Source organism: Jaculus jaculus, chromosome X (assembly GCF_020740685.1).
Source record: "Jaculus jaculus isolate mJacJac1 chromosome X, mJacJac1.mat.Y.cur, whole genome shotgun sequence".
Lineage (NCBI taxonomy): Eukaryota > Metazoa > Chordata > Mammalia > Rodentia > Dipodidae > Jaculus > Jaculus jaculus.
The window spans coordinates 111,531,205-111,555,189 of NC_059125.1; positions in this window are offsets into that span (position 1 = coordinate 111,531,205).

Genomic DNA, 23,985 nt, shown 5'->3' on the forward strand with positions numbered 1-23,985 from the left:
GAGAGCTAACTTTACAAATTGAATTTGTACTTATCATCTGGTTGCCATACATCTTGGGAAGCCAAAATGAATTTCATTACTGCTACTTCTTGAGTCCCAAGGTCCGCAGAACATACTCCTATCTGCAGTAGATGTCTGTCTCCTATCTTACCATTAGAACTCTAAGAACCACTGAATACATGCACTGAAACAATACTCAAATGATTTTTATAAGTACCCTCAGCAATCATGTTTCTACCATTTCTAAATGAAACAGAGAAAGGCACATTCTGTATTGATTCTTAGGCATTCCAAATTTCTAAGCTGTTTTTAGGCTTTCCTGATATGATAACGTGCACAAAGCCCCTTGTCTATTTTAGTCTCTGTCATTCTGAACAGGCTTTGGAAAGAATTGCTGGTCTTTAATTGAAACATTATTGAGAAAATTCCTAAACAAAAAGCCCATGCTTAGAAATTGTTCATTCTCCACAAACCGCACAATTAGGCTCTAAAAATAGTGAGAAAACCTACAATTAATTCTAAACTTATTTAACATTATCAAATGAACTGTTAATTTTAGAAAAGCTTGAGACTTACAGAAACAATACTATAGAGAGTTCATATACTTCACACATAGTTTAGACTGTGATTTTCTTTCATCTGTTTGATTTACTTGCTACAATTAATAAACTATTACAGATACACAATTATCATCTAAAGTCCATGATTCAGAATTCTTTTGTTTTCATCTCTATTCTTTTTCTATTCCAAATCCAGGATAGCATATTACGCTGTTGTCATTTCTGAGCTTTAATACATTCTCAATTTTTTCTTGTCTATGCACCTTCGCATTTTAGAGAATTAGTAATTAAGTATTTTAGTAATAGTCCTTAGCTCTGATTTGTTTTTCTCCTGATTGTCCCAAGGGCATAGATTTGGAGAACATCACAAGGCAAAACATCATTTTCCTCACATCAAGAGCCCATACTATAATTATTGTTACTACCTCCATAATCAGCTTTATTGGGGTAACATTACTCAGATTTCTTAATTCTAAGGTAGATCTTTGCACTTCCCTCCATGTAAGAGGTCACCCTGGACAGACTGCAATAAAGGACCAGCGAGTTGTACACTATGCAAGCAGGTTATCAAAATAATTGTCATTCTGTAGTGACTTTAGAAAGAACCTTTTAAATTTTTTTTTGTTTGTTTACCTTTTGTCCTCCCATCCCATTACCTTCTGGTCACTCCTTTCTAATCGTCTTTCACTGAGCCCCCTTTCTTCCAATTAGTCCCTCTTCTATCTAGTTGTCTTTATTGTTTTGTGTGTGTGTGCATGCATGTGTGTGTGTGTGTGTGTGAGAGAGAGAGAGAGAGAGAAAGAGAGAGAAAAGAGAGAAACACTGAATTTAATTAGGGTTGCCTATATGAAAATGGGTAGGGGGTTACTTACCAGAGCCTGTGCAACTTAGTAGTTGAAAGTAGTAGAAGAAAATGTGTACTACTCCCCCCCTACAACCATTAACTGACAATAGCTCCTCATGACCTCCGCCATCATCCATAATGAAAATGTTGATGGGCTCAATATTGTGCAGGTCTTGTGGAGGAAATGACAGTTGATGTGAGAAAGAGAATGGAAGAATACAATGCCATATCATATCCAGAACACAACATTCCAGACACTACTGTCTACTATTTGGCCCTTACATTCTTTTTGATCCCTCAGTGTTCTTTGAATGTTGGGGGGGCATGATAGAAATGTCTCATTAAATACTATCTAATGCATAGTCATTTATTCTCAGAACATTCTTGAGTTTTGAGTTTCCCCCCAGTAGTCAACACCAACTGCAAAAAAAAAAAAATCTTCTCTAACCAAAGGTAAGAACAACACTAATATATGAGCATATTCAAAATATTTAGAAAGCAATTTTATTTATTTATTTTTGGGGAGAGAGGGAGAGGGGGGGGAGGAAGGAGGTAGAGAGAGAATAGGCACAATGGGCATATCATGACCTCCAGGCACTGCAAATGAACTCCAGATGCATGTGCTTCTGGCTTTACATGGGTACTGGAGAATTGAACCCAGCCCATTAGGCTCTTCAGGCAAAAACCTTAACCATGTAGCAATTATTCCATGCCAAGAGGTGAAATTGATAAGCATCACATATCAATCTAGCCAAAGTGTAGTAGCTTCCTGCCTAGGCCTGTGATCTCCCCAGCCATGGGCTGTTGTCTAAGTTGTCAGTTTAAAGCATGCATTCCTTCCCATGGAACAGAACTCAAGCCCAATCAGAGAGCAGTTAGTTACCCCCATAATAATCATGACACTATTGCATCGATATTTAAGTTAAATTTCTAGTAGTTTCAATCACACTAATTTATACTCATGTGTTTATTATTTCCTTCCTTCTGTGTTTAAGTTTACTTTGAGTTTTACTATTCTATTTCTAGATACTTAAGAGAGGGATATAGGATATTAAGTTGAGATATATACCATCTGCCATGGATGATCAGTTGTATAGCTCATAGGTTCCACATCTGGATATGGTTGTTGATAACTATATACTATGATAGGTGTTTAGAAAGAATCTTGATAGGTCTTGTTTTGTTTCTACATTTTTGTTGTTGTTTTTATTTTCAGGTAGAGTCTTGCTCTAGCCCAGGCTGATTTTGAATAGGCCTTATGATTCACAATGCTATTTTTCCTATTGTTTTATTTTCATCAGTATCTACTGCCCATTCACCACAGACTCAGGCATCTATTATCAATTTGAGGAAATTCCCCTGTGTTCCTTTTAATCCTATTTGTTTCTTATCATGAAAAGTTGCTGAATTTTTTTTCAATTCATTCTCTTTGTTAATTGATATTATTATTTTCCTTAGCTTATTAACATAATTTACAATGAAAAAATTTAATAACAAAATAGTCTTTCAACCTTTAATAATACATGTTATATATTATGTTATACAGTGCTGAATTCTATCATACTTTAGGATACATTGTTTTACCTTATAGAGTACATGTTTTCACTATCTAACTTGGCATCATTATAATACTTGCCTAATATAATCAGTTGGGCAGTAGTTATTACTCATTTTTTACAATAACTGACACATTTCTCCACCTCTTATATAAATGTATTTTGTAACATTTAGTTATTACCATTTCTAATATATTATTAAATACTTTATTTTCAATATTGGTTATTTTTATAATTTTTTTCAAATAAGTATTGCTAGGCACTTAATTTCATTTATGTTTTAAATCAAAGGGTTTTTTTTTCCAAGCTTTTTCCTTTCCAATCTGATTAATATATACTCACATGCTTGTTGTGTTTGAATTTACTTTCAATTTTACTTTTCTCTTTCTAGATTCTTGAGAGAAGGAGTTAGGCTATTGAGCACGAACATGTTTAAGGAGAAAAGGGTCCACTAGATCCATACTATATGATGGCTATACAGTACAGGAAAATATTGTACCAGCCAATCTGTTCAACATCAAAACTATATACTATTAATCTAATTCGTTGACTAATAATGTTTTTTTTTTTAGTGTTTTTGTTCTGAAAATGAACAAAACTATTCAGAAGTTACCAAGGTACCTCTAAAAATGTTTTAGTGAAAAACAGTCTACCTCTTCCTTCTTGGGTGATTCTGTGGTATTTACCATTCACATCTTTTCACAATTGATGGACAGTCTATATTTTGCTCTCCAACATTTCTTGAGTAGATTTTATGAAACTTAGTTTTATAATATAGTATGCTATTTGCTTATCAAAATTAAGCTCCATAAACCTTCCTTTTGCCTGCATCTGTTACTAGCAGGCAAATTGACTACTGTGGCCAATTTAAAAACATGTTGCTGTTTTTAAAGTCCCATATAAGTATTGGTATAAAAGAAAGGGTAGAAGGAATAATTGTTTTAATAGTTACCTTCCAAGCAACTAAAAGCTGCAAGACTAATAGGTCATTTCCTACAAATTATGTGGTTACAATGACAATGTGTGGTGTGTGATTGACTACCTAGGAAAAGCCAAAAATATTTCTAAGTCTTTAAGTTTGTGTAACTGACAGGCATTTGTGCTGTTTACAAAGTAGGAAATTATAAGGAAAAAGATAAATTATTAAGGACCAGAGAGACCTACAAGATTTCCCAAAAGAAGACAGATTTCTGTCAGAGTACTTGATGGCCCACAAAGGTTAGTGGTAAGACCCTACTGCTGAAGACACCATATGCTGATGGTAGGGAACATGGAGTGACCTGGATAGAACCTGGAAGAGAGTCAGTCCCCAGACAGCCCTTCTAAAGTTCAATGGTGCTACATGAGTGACTGAGGGAAAATGAACAACATCTGTCCAAACAACTCTTAGCCTCTCAGCACCAAACAACCTGATGGGATGCACACACAAGTGCAATAGTGGCACACAACCATGGAGAGAAACCAATTGCTCTTGATTTGGCTAACTAATCTTCTCAATGGAACAGATCCCATAGCTAGATCTGGGAAATGAGTCAGAATCATGTCCAAAAATGAGCTCACTCTCCATTACCAAGCTCCCACCAATCATGGGCTATAAGAGGGCCTACACCTATTAAATAATCTCCAAAACAACAATGGTTATCCCATTTATCTGGCACTAACTTTAGTCTCCATTGGAGAATTTGCTTCTCTTTTTCAGATGGATGCAGATCCTAAGGAGAGAACCAGCCTTTCACACCTCAAAAGAGCCTCAGCTGAAACTAAGAGTAAATGGGGAAAAAAGAAAGAGTGCTTCTTTTTTGGTGAACCTGGTACCAGCACAAGGGTGAAGAAGATAGACACAGAGAACACTCAACTCCTACCAAACCAGATATCCAGAGACACAGAGGCTCCTAAGACCTCATCACTGAAGCAGACCTTAAATGAACCCAACATGGCTCAGGGAAACTTGTGGAAGAGGAGGCGGAAAGAATGTGAGAGCCACTTGTTGGGTCATTATGCACAGAGGCATTGCCTCTTACCCATATCTGATAGCTAAGCCCACAATGTACAACCCATCTTCCCCAAAGCAGAGGGTCCCTGTGAAGTGTAGAGGGCATCAAGGTGCTAACAATGGTACCAACATGACTGTAGACACTGTGTACATAACTAATAAATAAAAGTAAATGAAAGGGAAATTACAATGTATAAAAAATCCCTAGATTAAAAAATAGTGTCTCCCAGGCTGGAGAGATGGCTTAGTGGTTAAGTGCTTGCCTGTGAAGCCTAAGGATTCCAGTTTGAGGCTCAATTTGCCAGGACCCATGTTAGCCAGATGCACAAGGGGCCATACAGGTCTGGAGTTCATTTGCAGTGTCTGGAGGCCCTGGTGCACCCATTCTCTCTCTCCCTCTTTCTCTGTCGCTCTGAAATAAATAAAAATAAACAAAAATTTAAAAAAGTGTCTCCCTTTCTGTCTCAGGATAAGGAAACTGAGTCCAAATCAGGATAGACTCAATCATGGAGAAGGTGCCAACCTAACCTACATGATATCCATTACATTTGTCTAGCAGGGTTCTCCTGGTCATCTCTCCATCACTGGCCTCCCCAACACTTTATTTTCTTACTTCAGTTGAAGATGGTATTTCAGCTTGAATTCAAAGCCATTTCTTTGAGGTTCACTAATTTCCTTGGATATATCCTATAGACATATATATGTATGATAAACACAAATTCTACTGCCTGTTTTTATATTATTAATCTGTCTTTTGTCACAGCTGTCTGTACCAACTAAGAAAGACTTAGAAAATTACTTTCCTCCCTTCCAAGAATATCACAGGATTCTTGCTATAATTGGACTAGGCAAGCAGAACACAAGACCGAAGGATGACAACTACTAGAAAATATTCCCCAAAGCATGCTTTCTAAAGGCTAATAAACAAGACAGTATTTGTCAGACTCAATGGTTATATGTGTTGAGGAAACAGAGCAAGAAGTAAATCTCGGCTACATCTATTTCTAGATTCATTCTCTTCTTATCCTCAGAACAAGAAGTTTGTTAGTATGAGCTGAAGGCATAGCAGAAAGGGCTTATTAGTGCAGTGGTTCCCAAACTTTGCTGTACCCTAGAAAGAACACCAGGTCTGACAGTATTTTAAAACCCTTCCATTCCATGTCACAATATCCATGCCAATTAAATCAGGCTATCCAGGACCTGTAGCGCTCAAAGGTTATTGAAATGTAAGCAAATTTTGGGAACCACTGAGCTAATGGGAAAGCAAGACAAGAGGAGACAGAAATCAGTATAAATTATGCCTAGAAGAAATTTCCTGCTAAAATCAAAGGAATTAAACTAGGCAAGTTATGAATGTTGGGGAAACAAAAGTTAAAATAGCAAAATCTCCTAATCCAGAAAACTTTTCCATATATGTTATAAAAATGGAAATGTTTCATTATTGAATAAGCATTAAACCTAGTGTGGGACTGGAGAGCTGTCTCAGTGGCTAAGAGTGTTTCCTGTGCCATCATGAGGGTATGAATGGGCCTGAAATTATCCAAATTCAAATCTCCACTGTCCTCATAAATAGCAGGGTGTGGCAACGTACTCTTGTAACACCAGTCCCACAAAGGTGAGCAGAGACAAGGAAGCACTGGGCTTAGAACAACAGCAAGCTCAGCTATATGTAAGAGACTGTGGCTCAAAATAAGAACAGGTGGAAGAGTGATGGAACAGGACACTCGACATTCTCCTCTGACCACTGCAGGTGAATGCCCCAGACACAGGAAAGCATTTCCAGGGCCCATACATGTGCATACATCACAAATACTACACTACAAAACTACACTACACTACACTACACTACACTACACTACACTACACTACACTACACACACACACACACATCACAAGCAAATAAATAAACCTAATGTGAGGAAATATTTAAGAGATTGCAGACAAAATGAAAATTTTACATTTTGTACACTTGAGAAGGTATGACCCATTATATATAAGATTTTGAGATAGACAGTAATTAGTCCTAAAGTAAAAAAGAAAAAAAAACTGATATAATCATTTACCAAACATAATACCTCATAACTTCATCATGGAGAATGTGAGCACCCATATTGTTTGAATAGGGGTAGGTAGAAATCAAACTTCCCACATCATTATTAGACTTTTAAATCATCATACAAAGTAGTGTGTTTCATCATATAATTTTCATACATATTTTTCTCTTATTGATCCTTTCTCTACTCTCCTTCTCTGATCCCATGTCCTCCTTCCACTGGTATGCTCCTCTCCTCCCCAATATTCCCCTTCTGCTTTCATGTCACATGTATTTTATTGCCTGCTAGTATTTTCTTACTTCTCCTTCCTTAGGAGCTCTATTTGTCACTTCCCATGGTCCCTTTTCTAGATTCATGATTTAGACCTCACTTTCATAAATAAAAAATTAAAACCTACAACAAAAATCTATCAGCAAGACAAGAAAAAAGAGCTGACTCCCCATCAGCAGATGAACAACCCCAAGCACATCAGCTCTGGCCCAGGTGAAACCACAGAGGAATTGATGAGCACGACGGCTGCTTCCATGGTGAGCCTATCAACCAGTGCCAGAATGATGGAGACAGACACTGAGGATATTCAGAATGCACCAAAACAGAAATCCAGAAGCTTCTGAGAACACAACACTGAAGTAGATCCATCTATTATGACATCAAAATAAAATTAAGAGGGGGAGGGGATATGATGTAAAGTGGAGTTGTGAAGGGGAAAGTGAGGTGAGAGGAAATTATCATGGTTTATTGTCTATAATTATGGGAGTTGTCAATAAAAAAATAAGTGTGAACAACAACCACAAAGAAAGAAACAAACACCCACCACAGCTCAGAGAATTTTGTGAAAGAGGGGGTGTAAAAGCCATGGGTGGGAGGAAATATCCAGAGCCTCCTCTCACATTGACTGCTGCTCTCACAACTCATAATCCACAACCCCATGGTGAATAGCAGTGTTCCCATTGAGGAGGAACATTAGTGGAATGGGGGCATGGAGGAAGGCAATGACGATACCAACATATGATGCATCCACACAAAGTTTCTATTTTATAATAAAAATTAAAGTCTAGGATCTGCATATGAGAGAATCTGTTGTATTTGTTCCTCAGTCTGTCTTGACATAATGATTTACAGTTACATTTTCCTGCAGATGTCCTGATTTCATTTTTCTTCATGGCAGCATGATATTTTGTTGTGTATATGTGCCATGGTTTCTTTATCCATTCATTTGTTGATGGACAGCTACACTCATTTCATTTCCTAGATATTGTGAATAGTACAGTAATAAACACAAATGTGAAAGTATTTTTGTGTTAGGGTTTAGAAACCTTTAGGTATATGCCCAGAAGTTATATAGCTAGGTCACATGGCATTTCTAATTTTAGCTTTTTGAGATGCCTCCATACTGATTTCCACAGTGGCTACACCAGTTTATACACCCATTAACAGTGAATAAAAATTGTTTTCCTTTCATCTTTACCAGCATTTGTTGTTTATTAAATTAAGAAAATTTGTGGGCTTGTAGATGGTTAAGTGGTTAAGGTGCTTGCCTGCAAAGCCTAAGGACCCAGGCTCGATTTCTCAGTACCCATGTAAGCCTGTTGCACAAGGTGGCACATGCATCTGGAGTTTGTTTGCAATGGCTAGAAGACCTGGCATGTCCATTCTCTTTCTCTCTCATCTGCCCCCCCCAGTCTCATTAATTAATTAATTAATTATTTAAAAAACAGCTATTGGCTAAGAAAAGAAAAGAAAATTTGACATACATTAATGACAGGAGGTGTTCTTGCAAGTTGGAAATATTATCTTACTGAAAGATGGTTTCCAGGTCATGAGTAAATATTCCTGGGTTGAGACTAGTGAAAATTTTATTTAGTCATGAATATGTTCATCCTTTACATACATTTCAAAAGGACAGGAAAAGAAACTCTGAAGCAAAAAGGAAAAGGGGGAGGAAATGTCTATTTTCTTATTTTCAATAAGTAAAGTGAAGTTCCTTATTCTGAATTTATATCTGCCCTTATAAGATATCATGATTAAAATGGCAATTTTTTCTAATTTTTGCCTAGAGAAATATGAAAAGATTTGCCACCTGAGGATAAAAAAACATAAAGAAGACATTTCATATGCATATTAATCTTTTAATTCTTCCCTCTAAAGAGTCTCTTGAATAAACTCTTTTGTTGTTTTTGCTTTTGCTTTTTGAGGTAGGGTTTCACTCTAGCCTTGGGTGACCTGAAATTCACTGTGTAGTCTCAGGGTGGCTTTGAACTCATGACAATTCTCCTACCTCTGCCTCCCATGTGCTGGGATGAAAGGTATGCACCACTATATCCAGCAATAAGCTGTATATATAAAATTGGGAGAAAGGGAATACAGATTCGTAACATGAAGATATAAGAGAGACTTAAACATTTAAGAAGATAAATGATTGAATTTTATATCAGACATACTTGGTTCTATTCCACTCCCTTTCATCACATTTGACAGATAGTGTTTTTGTTTTTAGATTTTTTTTATTTTTTAAATTTTTTATTTATTTATTTGAGAGCAACAGACACAGAGAGAAAGACAGATAGAGGGGGAGAGAGAGAATGGGTGCGCCAGGGCTTCCAGCCGCTGCAAACGAACTCCAGACACGTGCGCACCCTTGTGCATCTGGCTAACATGGGACCTGGGGCACCGAGCCTCGAACCGGGGTCCTTAGGCTTCCCAGGCAAGCGCTTAACCACTAATCCATTTCTCCAGCCCCAGTTTTTTGATTTTTTTTTAACAATTAAAAAGTTAGTGTGAACCGTACATCAAGAAGATCTAGTTGCATCATTTTCCAAAGAACATATGCTTTTACTTTGTGTCTAAGCCATATTTTGTTAAGTCTCTCAACATTTCAAACCACATAATTTTTTTATATTTATTATAGTGTTTTGTGATCAGTAACCTTTGATGTCACTATTACAACCATTTTGGGATACCACAAACTGTGCCTATGTAAGATAAAAAAGAGTTTATAAGTGTTAAAGTTATGACCACTCCTCTGACCAGTCATTCTATTTCTCCCCTTGACCTATGACCTCCCTATTCCTTCTGACACAAGGGTGTTCAAATTAGATCCGCCTGTCAACCTACAAGTAGTCGAACAAAAGGAAGTTATACATCCCTTACTTTGAACCAAAAGGTAGAAATGGCAAAGCTTATTGATGAAGACATAGAATACATCTATGAAGGTGAAAGCTTTCTTGCACCAAGTAACCAAACTGAGAATTGAAAGTATTCAAAACAATTAAGTGTGTCACTCACTTGAAGAAATGATTAGAATGCAAGCAATATATTGATGATGTGAAGAAAGGCTTAGTGGTCTATACAGAAAATCAAATGTGCCACAACTGTCTATTAAGCCAAAGATTAGTCCAGAGCAAAGCTCCAACTCTCGTCATTTCTATGAGGGTGAAGAATCTGCAGAGGGCAAACTTGAAGTTAGGGGAGATTGGTTTGTGAGAGTGAAAGAAAAAAGCCATCTGTAGAACTTAAAATGCAATCAAGAAACAAATTCTGATGACAGCGCTGCAACTATATATCCCACAGATCTAGGTGGATACAATGAAGGTGGTGACACTGAACAGCAGATTTTCAGTGTAGATGGGCCAACTTTTCTATTGGGATAATATGCCCTCCAAGGCCTTTAAACCTAGAGAAAAGGCAATGCCTTGATTCCAAACTTCCAAGGATAGCCTGACTCATGTGTCATCATTTAGTATAGATGGTAAGTTCAGGATGAAGTCCATGTGCATTCACCATTCTGAAAATCCTAGTACCTTTAAGAATTTGACTAAATCTACTCTTCCTGTGCTGTATAAGTAGAACAATAAACCCTTATGGCAATACATCTATTAACACCATGGCTTACTGAGTATTTTAGGACCACTGTTGTAAACCTACTACTCAAGAAAAATAAAAGATTCTTTTGAAAATGTTAACTGCTATTGACACTATACCCATGCAATCTTCCAAATATGTAATTGAAATCAATTTTGATCTCATGATTCTTAACAACAACAAATTTTCACAGACCATGGAGTAAGCTGTAATTTCATCTTTCAAGTCACAATATTTAAGAAATATTTTCCATAAAGCTATAGATGCCACAGATGGTGATTTCACTGATGGATCTAGACAATGCAAACTGAAAAGCTACTAGAAATGATTTACCTTTCCATATGGCATTAAGAACATTTATGGAGGTCAAAATAAGAACATTAACAAAAATTTGAAAGAAGTTTATTCCAATTCTCATGAATCCTTTTAAAGGGATTGAAGACTTCAATGGATTAGTCATGGCAAATGGGATGGACTAGCAGGAGAACTAGACTTAGAAGTGGAGGGTAAAGTTGTGAGTAGATCATAATTTCATGATAAAACAAACATGTATGAAGAACTGCTTCTTAAGGATGGGCAAAGACAGTGGTTTTTTGAAGTGCAGTCCATGTTAGAGAGGCTGGAAACATTATTTAAATGACAATAAAAGATCTACAATATTGAAGGCTGGGGACATGACTCAGTAATAAAAGGCACTTCCTTGTAAAGCCTTCTTGCTTGGGTTTGATTCCTTAGCCACCCATGCAAAGGCAGATGAGTATTCATTTGCAACAGCAAGAAACTCCATCATACACATATATGCATAAATAAAAATAAACAGTTATTTTAATGAATTAATATATTATTTTAAATATTTAATTTTTTTTCAGAGAGAGAGAGAGAATGGTTACACCAGGGCTTCTTTTCCCGCAATTGAATTCCAGATGCATGCACCACAATGTGTATCTGGCATTATGTGGGTACTAGGAAATCACAAATTCAGGCTGCCAGGCTTTTAACCATGTATCTTTAATGGCTGAGCCACCTCCCCTACTCCTAGACTATTAATTAATAAAACAACAACAAGATTTGGAAAGATTGACTACACTTTTGAATGTTCTGTGGGCAAGTTACAAACAGTGTCATGTACTATAGAGAAATTTTCTGTGAAAGGAGGACTCAATGCAGCAAAATGCATTATTGTTTTATCTAAAGAACTCACCACCAGGCATGGTGAGGCATATCTATGACGCCACCACTCTGGATGCTGAGGCAGGAGGATCTCAAGTTCAAGGTCTTCTTTGGCTACATAGTGAGACCCTAAGTGAAAAAAAAAAAATTAAGTAAGCCAAGGCTGGGGATGTCGATCAGTGGCAAGGTCCTTGCCTAGCATGTATGAGGTACAGAATTCAATCCCCAGTACTGGTAGGATGGAAAAAGGCAATTGACATAGGCTCCCTTACCTTTAGATTCTTCAGTAGCTATCAACACTTATGTAAGGTTCTCCACCAGTAGAAAGACTCCCTAAAGGCTCAAATCTTCATTAGCATTATTACCAAAAAAGCATTTTTTATTAAGGCATCTACATTTTTTTCTAGACAAAATGCTATTCTCTAACAGTTAATAGGCTATAGAATAATGTCAACATTACTTTCATAATCACTGGGGAAACAATTCATATAAATTGCTTTACTGAGATGTTTGCTTTATTTCAGTGGTCTGGAACTGAACTCACAATGTTTCTAAACACAGTAAACCTAGCTACAGAAAGAAAAGTGGGCTTCAGGATTCTGTGTGGAGATAGTAACCAGTTATAGAAGGGGGATTATATGATACGTATGGTAAATCAATGCTGTGTTTATATGCTCATGAATACTTTTATTTAGGCGCCTAGTTTAAGAATTGGTGATGCATTCAGCAAAAGTTTGGGCATGAGCTGACCCTTCTTGGTTTCCTTCACTTGAAAACGAGTCAAAGTCTCCCAGTGGAAGAGATACTGGGGATCATGTGCAATACAACTGAATCCTTTCTGAAGGAAGTAGTTTCAAGTAAAATAATGGCATAGTGACTGTATCCATGTTCAAATCCTCAAGTGCAATCATTTAATATAATAGCCACACCAAAGCACCATAGTTTGGAGTATTGGTTTCTGAGTCCCATAAGAATCAGAAATCTAAATGAAATGATTAATTTGGGTCAGGAGAAAGAAAACTTCTTTCTCTGAAGTGAGGAAAGGAATATACAGAAATATGTTCTAATGGAGTACAAGAAGTTACTTCTGGAATCTTCAGTGTTTCTCCATTTACAAAATCCCCAGGGACTGATACTATTCATATTTCATAAAATTTAGAGAAACTGCATATTCAAGGTCACTTAAATCATTCTGTTAATTGTTCAGGGAAGTCAGTTGGTAAAGGGCTTGCCTAGTATGAATGAGGCCCTGAGATCAATTCCCAGGACCACACATCACAGGGTGTGGAAGTGGACACCTGTAATCCTGAACTTGGGAAGTAGAGGCAGGAATATAAGGCCAACCTAGAATATAAAAGACTCTCACAAAAAGCAATTACTCTAAGAAATTTTCTATTTTTTTCTACTTATGCCAACTGGTTGAAGATGTGAAAGGTAAAATTTTAGATGAAAAGGCTACATTTATATAGAATCATATGCTGGTGCATATATTATGAATCCAAGGGTAAAGCCAGAAAGCCAAACAGGCAGTACCATCTTGAAGTTAAGAGGGCACATAGCTTAAAATGTCTCTTCAATACCATTATTTCTTGAAAGCCTAGGTTAATGTCTGAAGTTAACCCCTTTGAGCCCCAGATTTCTTACTTATACAACAAGAGGGTTAGCGTTCATGATTTACTCTCCAACTGTTACCAACAAAAGACCAAGATGAAAATGGTTTATACTGAAAGCATAAGGATTTGTGGCTCAAAGTATTTAATCTCTATTAGAAGAGGCATTGGAAATTTTCCATGAATATTCTTTAAAAGGAAAACCCCACACATATGGAACAGTTTGTGGATAAAAGGTATAAGAACAAATCTCATTTGGTCATCCTTCCTGACCAAGCATATAACTGATTCCATTAAAAATAAATTAAATATTCTCCAGAAACTAGCTTTACTGTTGAACAGGAACATAGAAGTTGGGAATGTTTGATTCATGCTCCATGGGTGAGCAGCTCCCACTGAGGTTCAAAAGCAGCCTGACCACTACAAAGCTCTGCATTTGTCTCCAGAGCATTAGCATTTTTATTACTTTATGATCCATCCGCATCCATACAAAATGATTTATTCCCTTGGTATATGCAATGTAATAACAGAGAATTATCACTGGAACAGCCTTGGGGGTCAATTAACCTGAACCCAGAATTCTAAGTAGCAGAGATTAGTTTTTGGAATGTCTCCCAGTGATTAAATCTAGCAATGAAGGAGATTCCACCACTTTCCTAAGTATCTCTTTTGCAACTCTTTAAATTATCACTGAGTCTAATTTTCTCATGTGTATAAAATCACTTAAGGATGATTTTAAGTATTTATATGCAGAGAAGTGTTATTGGCGATTAATTGTTTCTATGCTATTCAAGACTCCCAAGAGAAAATATGCCCCTTACAACATTTGTTGTATTTGGTTGTGAACTCAGGTAAAAAAAAACCCTTCCATTGGCTTAGATCAAAGTTTTGGCCTATATGTAAAGCATATATATATATATATATATATATATATATATATATATATATATATATGTGTGTGTGTGTGTGTGTGTGTGTGTGTGTGTGTGTGTGTGTGTGTGTGTACATATATATGTATATATTTTATATCAATTGTCTTCATCCCTAAATAATCCTGATGCCAGCATTGTGGTAATATATTCTGCTACTCTTCAAGACTGACAGCAGAGTCACTCACCATGAAAAGAAACAGGTATTTTACCTAGCCTTGGAAGAAAGAAGTCATAAAACAGAAAGGAACAGCCCAGTTTTTACAAGTCATAGAGTACCAGAGAATCTAAAATGTAGAACTACAGGGACTGACAGCTGGGCAACATCCCTGGCATGTAATCATTTATCAGCTAGAGTGAAATACATTTTCTCAATGCTGGCATTTTCCTGTCAGAAGCACTTATGTCTGATGAGGATGACATTGCATCCTCTGCAAAATTAAAGACATATCTTTATAAGGAAAAAAAAAGATGAACACAGAATGAAATGATCAACTGGAAGAATCCCTGAATAGTAGAGGCATAAAGACATCAGAAAAATTAGATTATACCTTCCTGCTAATATAGAAATAACACCTTCAATAACACTTCTACAATACCTGAAATGGCATGCATTCAGTTTCTGTCTGAATACTTCCAGTGTTGAGAACTCTTTTGGATAAGATTGTGAAAATATTATTCATTGGATTGAGCAGGAATTAGTTTTTCTAGATTCCATTCACTGACATATATTCAAATAATCTACAAAAGATAGAAATTAATGCTACTTTCATTTGATGGTTCTTCAAATATTTAAAGATGGCCTATTTATCTCATAGAAAGATATGGTGGTTTGATTCAGGTGCCCCCCTCCCCACAAATGTAGGTGTTTTGAATACTAGGTTTCCAGCTGATGGAGATTTGGGAATTAACACCTCCTGGAGGCAGTGTATTGTTGGAGGTGGGCTTATTGGTGTTAAAGCTATCTTCTCTCCCATGCCAGGGTTTGGCACACTCTCCTGTTGATATTGTCCACCTTATGTTGGCCAGGGGATGATATCCACCCTCTGCTCATGCCATCATTTTCCCCTACCATCATGGAGCTTCCCCACAAGCCTGTAGGCCAAAATAAACCTATTTTGTTCCTACAAGATGCTCTTGGTTGGGTGATTTCTACCAGCAATGTGAATCTGACTGCAACAGTAAGGTGTAACCGAGGAGTGGGGTTGCTGCTAGACACCTGAATGTGTGGCTTTGGCCTTTGGAGCTGATTTTCAAGTGGAATGTGGAAGGATTTGAAACTGTGGCCTAAGAGAGGCCTTGCAGTGGTGTAACTACAACTTGATGGACTATTCTGGTCAGAGTTGATAGGCCCAAATGCAGTAAGAACTATGGACTGTGAGGTTTGGCTTATGAGGGTGACAAAAGGCTTTGCTTGGACTGGGCTAGCAGTTTGTGTGAGGTTTGCTGTTATGCCCATGTCCTGAGTAGTTGTACTTGGTTGCTTTGTGTAGAAAGGAACTGGTATGAGCACAGGGTTATGACACAGAAAAAAAAAAAAAAATCTTTGGGTGAACTGCTGCCTGTTCAGCTGCAATTGAGAGATTGGCCTTTGATATTGGGCCAGCTGACCTGCACTGGTACAACAGGAAGAATGTAGACTGTTTTGAACTGAGTGCTCAAGAAGTGTCCTGTTCTTCAAAGGCTGCTTTATTCCCCCCACCCCCGGATTAACTAAGTGGCACCCTTCCTGGTATTGTGGAGTATAAGAAATGCAGGAAAGAAAGGGTCATTGAGTTTGCAACACAGCCTTGTATTTTGGATGTGGCCATAGGCAGTGTGAAGCAGGATTGCTGGATGCTTGCATGGAGACCCATGGAACCATTAGAATGAACCATGGGTTGCGGTGGAGACCCAGTGGATATGCTGTCAAGGAGAGCTACCAGCCCCAATGAAGTTTTACAGGACTGTGATTTGCTTAGCTGGATGGGGAAGAATTGGAATTCCAGAGACTTGTTTCTGGTTAGAATTATCAGACTTGGAGATTTGTCACTGGCTAGCATTGTTGGACTTGAAACTACAGAATTTAATGTTTGCCCTGGTTGTTTAAACCTTGTATTGGTTGAATATTTCTTTACTATGTCCATGCCATCTTTTGTAGTATGAATGCTTATTCTGTGCTATTATGAGGTTTTTTTGGGTGGGGAGGATTTTGGTTTTATAGTTCAGTTAAAAGACCTTGGACTATGGGAATGTATGAACATTATTGAACTTAATAAAAAAATATGGGGACTTCTAAAGTTGGACTGAATGCATTGCATTTTATATCACATATGGTTATGAGTTTATGGGGCACAGGGGTAGAAGATGGTGGTTTGATTTAGGTGTCCCCCATAAGCTTAGGTGTTCTAAATGCTAGGTTCCCAGCTGATGGAGATTTTGGAATTAATGCCTCCTAGAGGCAGTGTATTACTGGGGGCAGGCTTATGGATATTAAAGCCAGCTCCCCCTTGCCAGTGTTTGGCAGACTCTCTTGTTGCTATTGTCTACCTCATGTTAGCCAGGGTGTGATGCCTGCCCTCTGCTCATGCCATGGTTTTCCTCTGCCATCGTGGAGCTTCCCCTCAAGCCTGCAAACCAAAATAAACGTATTTTTTTGCCCACAAGCTGCTCTTGGTTGGGTGATTTCTACCAACAATGCAAACCTGACTATAAAAGATAATGTGAAAATTAAGATTTTATTGCCTCAACTTATATATGCATAGTTGAACACATTACATCAGATATATCCTGACCATCACAGCATCCAGTAGTTTATGAAACAACCTAGTAATTCACAGAATTCTATTAGCATAGATAATCAGAGTGATGGTGTTTATCAACAAAATTCCTCGGCCTTTGTTTTTCATATGAGTGTGCGATTAATCCAAGAAGTAACTATCCTACACTTTATAGTGTAATTTCTTGGCTTTTAATGAAGCACATTATAGACAACTTTGAATTTTAAAGTTAAATGAAGCTATTTTACTTTAAAAGTATCTTATCCATATGGTTTATGAAAGAGTCTTACATACCTTTGCCTTCTTTACCTATAAGAAAGCCAGACAGAGATCTCCAAATTCCCATTTTTTGCCTCATAAATGATTAGCTGAGCTATTTATCCCCACTGAAAATTTCAAAGAAAATGCTTATTAACCAAATTTTGTGTAAGAGTATTCTCTTTTTCATAGGCCCCAGAACTTTGGCTGAAACCTCAACTTGAGCCAGCTAAGAAGCCCTTCTTATGGGCCCCTTCTGGAAAATAGACTGTCCTCGGGGCAAAACATTCTCTAATCTACTATTTGATTAATCCACCCTTTTAACTCACTTCAATACACCTGGTTCTTTATAGCACTATACATTTCACTCTGTCAAAGTTAAACAAAGCATAGAGAAGCATCTCCAATAAAGCATTTTTTATTGTGGAATAAAGAACAGGATTGCTATCCAGAACACATGCACAGGCCAGGATGCCCTCTGGTATATACAGAGAACAAAAGAAAGTTGGGGAATTTTATTAGGACAGAGAAACCTATGCAAATCATTATGAAAAAAAAAAAAAGTCATTGGCACTTTCCTTGCTTGAGAGGGCTGCCAAGCTCTAATTGGCAAGCTACAGCAGTTACCTGTAAAGCACGTCTTAAGGTCATAGCTGTCAGTTCCATTGAGAGCTGTGAAGAGGAAAGGTACGTATATATAGCCTTAAAGATGAAGTAGGCTGTTTCACTAGATTGGTCTAGTGGAGCAATTCCTCAATCAATCATTTGTAATCCAAGTATTTACTCTCCAAGCTCTTCTTTAGATGGGTATGAAAAGAATTCTTTTATTAGAATATTCAACTTCTACATCTGTAGGAAAGAGAGCTTCTTTACCTGATTCTTAAGATGGTCTACAGATCTTATGGTTATAATGTTGTTCCTACTATAATAGTCTTTTCCCTGTGAGAAAATCCTTTTGAATTATATCATATTACCATGCCATATTTTATTATCTTTTATTCATTTATTTGAGAAAGAGAGAGAACATGTGTGTGCCAGGGCATTCAGCTGCTGCAAACCAACTCCAGATCCATGCACCACCTGGCTTTTGTAGGTCCTGTGGAATTGAACCTGGGTCCTTTGGCTTTGAAGACAAGTGCCTTAATAACTAAGCAATTTCTGCAGCCCTTGCATTTTATTTTTAAAAATTTTTCCAGGTTTTTAAAAACTAGATTCATACTCAGTGAATATAGTGAAGTTGATACCATTGTTAGCATCCTCCCTGTCCTCATCCTTCCACCTAGCCTGATCTTGTTGGTGTATATGGGTCATGCATTGTGGGGTTAGCCATCAGTTATGGGTAGGAGGAAATGTTTCTGTGTATCATGATCCAACGTGTAGTTCTGACATTCTTTCTGCCCCCTCTTCCACAAATTTCCCTGAGCCATGTTGGGTTCATTTTAGATCTGCTTCAATGATGAGATCTTGGGAACCTTTGTGTCTCTGGATACCTGCTTTGGTAGGAGTTGATTGTCCTCTGTGTCGACCTCTTTCACCCTTGTTTTGGTGCCAGGTTTACCAAGAAAGCAGCACACTTTCTTGTTTTGCCAATTATTCTTAATTTCAGTTGAGGCCCTTTTGAGGTATAATGGGGTGGTTCACTCCTTAGGATCTGCCTCTATCTGAAAAAAGCAGATTCTCTAATGGAGATTAAAGTTAGCACCAGACAAATGGAATAACCATTATTGCTATTTTTATTACTATGGCTTTGTAGTATAGCTTTAGACCAGGTATGGTGATGCGCCCAGAGGTATTTCTGTGGCTGAGTATATGCTTGGATATCCGAGGATTTCTGCCTTCCCATATGAATTTTGAGATCTTTTATTTTTTTTCTATCTCTGTGAAGAACAATGTTGGAGTTTTAATTGGAATTCCATTAAATTTTTATATTGCCTTTGGTAGGATTGCTATTGTCACAATGTTAATAGTGCTTATCCAAGAGCATGGGAGGTCTTCCCATTTTCTCAAGTACTCCTCAATTCCTTTATTCAGAGTTTTTATTGTATAGATCTTTCACCTCCTTGGTTAACTTTATTCCAAGGTATTTTATTTAATTTTTTGGTGCTATTGAGAATGGGACAATGTCCCTTATTTCTTTCTCTGTATCTTTGTCATATGCATACAGAAAGGCTACTGATTTTTGTGCACTGATTTTGTATCCTGCTACTTTGCTAAAGTGGTTAATCACCTTAAAGAATTTTGGGATAGAATTTCTCGGGTCTCTTATATATAGAATCATGTCATCTGTGAATACAGCTAATTTAACTTCTTCCTTTCCAAATTGTATCCATTTTATTTTTCTCCTGTCTTATTGCTCGAGCTAGGACTTCCAGTACTATATTGAAGAACAGAGGTGAGAGTGGAAACCCCTCTCTTGTTCCTGATCTCAATGGGAATTCCTCCATTCTCTCTCCATTCACTATTATTTGGGCTTTAGGAGCTTTATATATAGCCTTTATTATGTTGAGGTATATCCATCCCTATACTCTCCAATGTTTTGATCACTAAGTGATGCTGTATTTTGTCAAAGGCCTTTTCTGCATCTATCGAAATGATCATGTGGGTTTTGTGTTTAACCTTGTTTACATGGTGTATTACATTGAGAGATTTCTGTATGATGAGCCACCACTGCTTTTCTGGGATGAATCCCACTTGATCAAGGTGGATAATGCTTTTGATGTGTTGTTGGATTCGGTTGCAAGGATTTTGTTCAGGATCTTTGCGTCTAAGTTCATCAGGGAAATAGGCTGGTAGTTTTCTTTTCTTGTTGCATCTCTGCCTAGTTTTGGAATTAGGGTGATACTAGCTTCACAGAAGGAGTTCGGGAGCTTTTCCTGTTCTCCAATTGTGTGGCACAGTTTGAGAAAGATTGGCTTGAGTTCTTCCATTAAAGTTTGGTAGAATTCAGCTGAAAAGCCATCTGGTCCTGAACTCTTCTTTTGGGGGAGGTATTGTATTAACTTTTCAATCTCATTGAATGTGATAGGTTCATTTAGGAGATTAATCTGCTCTGAGTTTAGCTTTGGTAGATGGTATGTATCTATGAATTTATCCAGTTCTACCATATTACACAGTTTTGTGGAGTAGAGGTTTTTGAAATAAGTCCTGATGATTCTCCCAATTTCACTAATGTCTGTTGTGATCTCTCCTTTTTCATTTCTAATTTTGTTAATTTGAAGTGTCTCTCCTTTCTTTCTTTTTTTAATTTTTTGCTTGATAAAGTTGGCCAGGGGTTTGTCAATCTTGGTTATTTTTTGTTGTTTGTTTGTTTTGTTTGTAAAGTAAAAGCTCTTTGTTTCATTGATTTTCTTAATTGTTTTCTTAGTTTCCAATTCATTAATTTCTGCTCTGATCTTAATTATTTCTTTCCATCTGTAGGTTTTTGGGTTGGATTCTTCTTGCTTTTCCAGTGCCGTTAGGTGGTTGGTTAGGTTATTGATTTGGGATCTCTCTTTGTTATGAAGGCATTTAGTGCTATAAAGTTTCCCCTGAGGACCACCTTCATTGTGTCCCATAAGTTTTGGTATGAGATGTTCTCATCATCATTAATTTCTAGAAATTCCACCATTTCCTTTTTTTTTTTTTTTTAATTTCATCCACTACTCATCTATTGTTTAAAAGTGTGCTGTGCAATTTCCTGGAGCTGATGGGATTCTTGGTAGGATTGTTTTTTGTTGTTGTTGTTGTTGTTGTTGTTAATTTCTAGTAATATAGCACTGTGATCTGATATCATACAGGGAATTATGTGTCAATCTTCCTAAATATATGGAGGCAGGCTATTGAGACCCAGTATATACTCTATTTTAAAGAATGTTCCATGGGCTGCTGAGAAGAATGTGTAGTCTGTGATTTTGGGATGGATTGTTTTATAGATGTCTGTTAGGTCTAAGTGATCTATGGTATTGTTGAGCTCCCTTACTTCCCTGTTGAGTTTCTGTTTGGATGATCTGTCTATTACTGATAATGGTGCATAAGTCCCCAACTATAATGGCGTTGGTGGTTATTTCTGTTTTATTGTCAAGTAGGTTTTGTTTAATGAACTGTGGTGCCCCTGTGTTTGGTGCATAAAGATTTATGATTTTGATATTTTCTTGGTGGATTGTTCCTTTGATAAGTAGGAAGTGGCCTTCTTTGACTGTTTTGATTATTTCTGGTTAGAAGTTTATTTTATCCAATATTAGCATAGCTGCACTTGCTTGTTTCTTATTCCTATTTGCTTGGAATATCATTTTCCACCCTTTCACCCTGAGGAGGTGTCTGTCTTTAGTGGTGAGGTGGGTATCTTGAAGACAACAGATTGAGGGGTTTAATTTTCTGATATACCATGTTAATATTTAGGGTAATGACGTTGAGGTTTGATTTGATTCCTGCCATATTGTGTTATTGTGTTGGTATTTGTGGTTTGGCGTTTTCATGAGCTTTGAAGTTTTTTGTGCCTTCTATAAGTTTGGTTATTGTGATATCTTCTTGTATGCATTTGAGGTTGATTATTTGTTTCTTCTGTGTGGAGAATTTGCTGAAATATTTCCTGAAATACTCTCTGTAGTTTTGGTTGTGTGTTCATATAATTGTAAAGCTGAGATTTTATGATGGCAAAGTTTTCTTTCACCATCCATTATGTGGGAAACTTTTCCTGGGTAAAGTAGTTTGGGTTGGAAGCCATAGTTTCTTAGAGTTTGCAGTGTTCCATTCCAGGCCCTTCTGGCTTTCAGTGTTGCCATTGAGAAGTCTGAAGTAATTCTGATGGGGTTACATTTAAAAGTGATGTGCTAATTTTCCCTAGCTGCTCTTAGGATTTTCTCTTTGGTGTCAATGTTTAGAGTCTTAATGACAATATGTCTTGAAGAGTTTCTCCTTTGCTCCAACCTGTTTGGAGTTCTGTTAGCTTCTTGTATCTTATTGGGCCTTTCTTTTGAGAGACTGGGAAAGTTTTCTTTGATTATTTTGTTAAATAAGTTCTCCATGCCTTTGGTCTGAATTTCTTCCCTTTCCGGTGTTTCCATGATCTGGATGCTAGGACATTTAAGGGTATCCTAAATACCCTCAAGTTCTGTTCACAGAAAAAATTGAACTTATTGAAACTTTTGAACTCTCAAACTGTTTCTTCCATCTTGTCTTCCAGATCAGAGTTTCTATCCTCCACATGGATGACTATTCTTGAGAGCTTCTAGAGAGTTTTGGGCTTGTTCAATTAGGTTTGCATTTTCTATTACTTTTCTATGTATAGTTTCCACCCCTCTGTTAAGTTCCTATTTCACATAATTTTCTGATTTTCTTGATGCTTCTTGGAATTCATCCTCACATTTCTTTATGTCTTCATTTAGCATCACCAACTCATTTTTTGAGTTCCTTTATATTTTCACTGTCCTTCATGTCTCTTACCTATCTTTGAACTCCTTCCATTTTCTTATCTATTAGATCTAGTCTAGTGATGGCAGCATCCATATGATTACTGGTCCTTTGTTGCTTTTCTATAAGTTCCTTCAGTAACTTGGTCAGGTTTTCATTGCTCATAGCTTCATTTTGGTATTCTGATCTACTGTCTCTTCTATGTTTTGATTAGAGACATTCATTCTACAACTGGTTGATCTTATTGGATTTACTTGCATTTGATTTTTCATGTCATTCCTTTTGCACTGTGGTCTGTCCATCATAGTGTATGGGGTGGGAGAGTAGGATTGTGGTCTGGATGGGTGGGGGAAATGGTGTGTCTGAAGGGAGCAGGCTTGGGCTCTCATTTGGGCAATTGGGTGGGCAGAGTAACCTCATGCATGGGTAAGCAGGCAGAGTGGTCCTAAGTTTGTGCATGTGGTGAGCAGGTGTGGTGATTGGGCCTGATCTCCCATAGGCGGATGGGCAGAGTGTGCCTAGCTTGCTCTTGCTCAGGTGGAATGGGCTTGTGCTTGCATATGGGCAGGTGGGCAGAGCATATGGGCAGATGGACCCAATGGGCCTGAGCTTGTGATGGAAAATGGGTAGTGCAGGGTGGGCAGATGGATGGACTAGGACAGAGCTTGCATGTGGGCACGCAGCTGAAGCAGCCTGAGCTTGCGTGTGCATGGTGGCCAGACAGGGTGTTGGGCCTGAGTTGACACTGGCGGAAGGTTGGAATGGGCCTGAGCTTGTGCCGGTGTCAGATGGTTAGATCAGTCCTGAGCTCACACATGGGCAGGTGGAACAGGCCTGAGCTAGAGCGTGGATGGATGGCCTGAGTGGCAAGCTGTCAGTAAAAACGTTTTTAATATAGAAAAGAAAACATGACGCTGGAATAGATAGGTCATGTTAATATGTTTTTGTTTGTATTTTTGGTGCTGAGGATACAATATAGGGCTTTGTGCATGTAAGCAGGTAC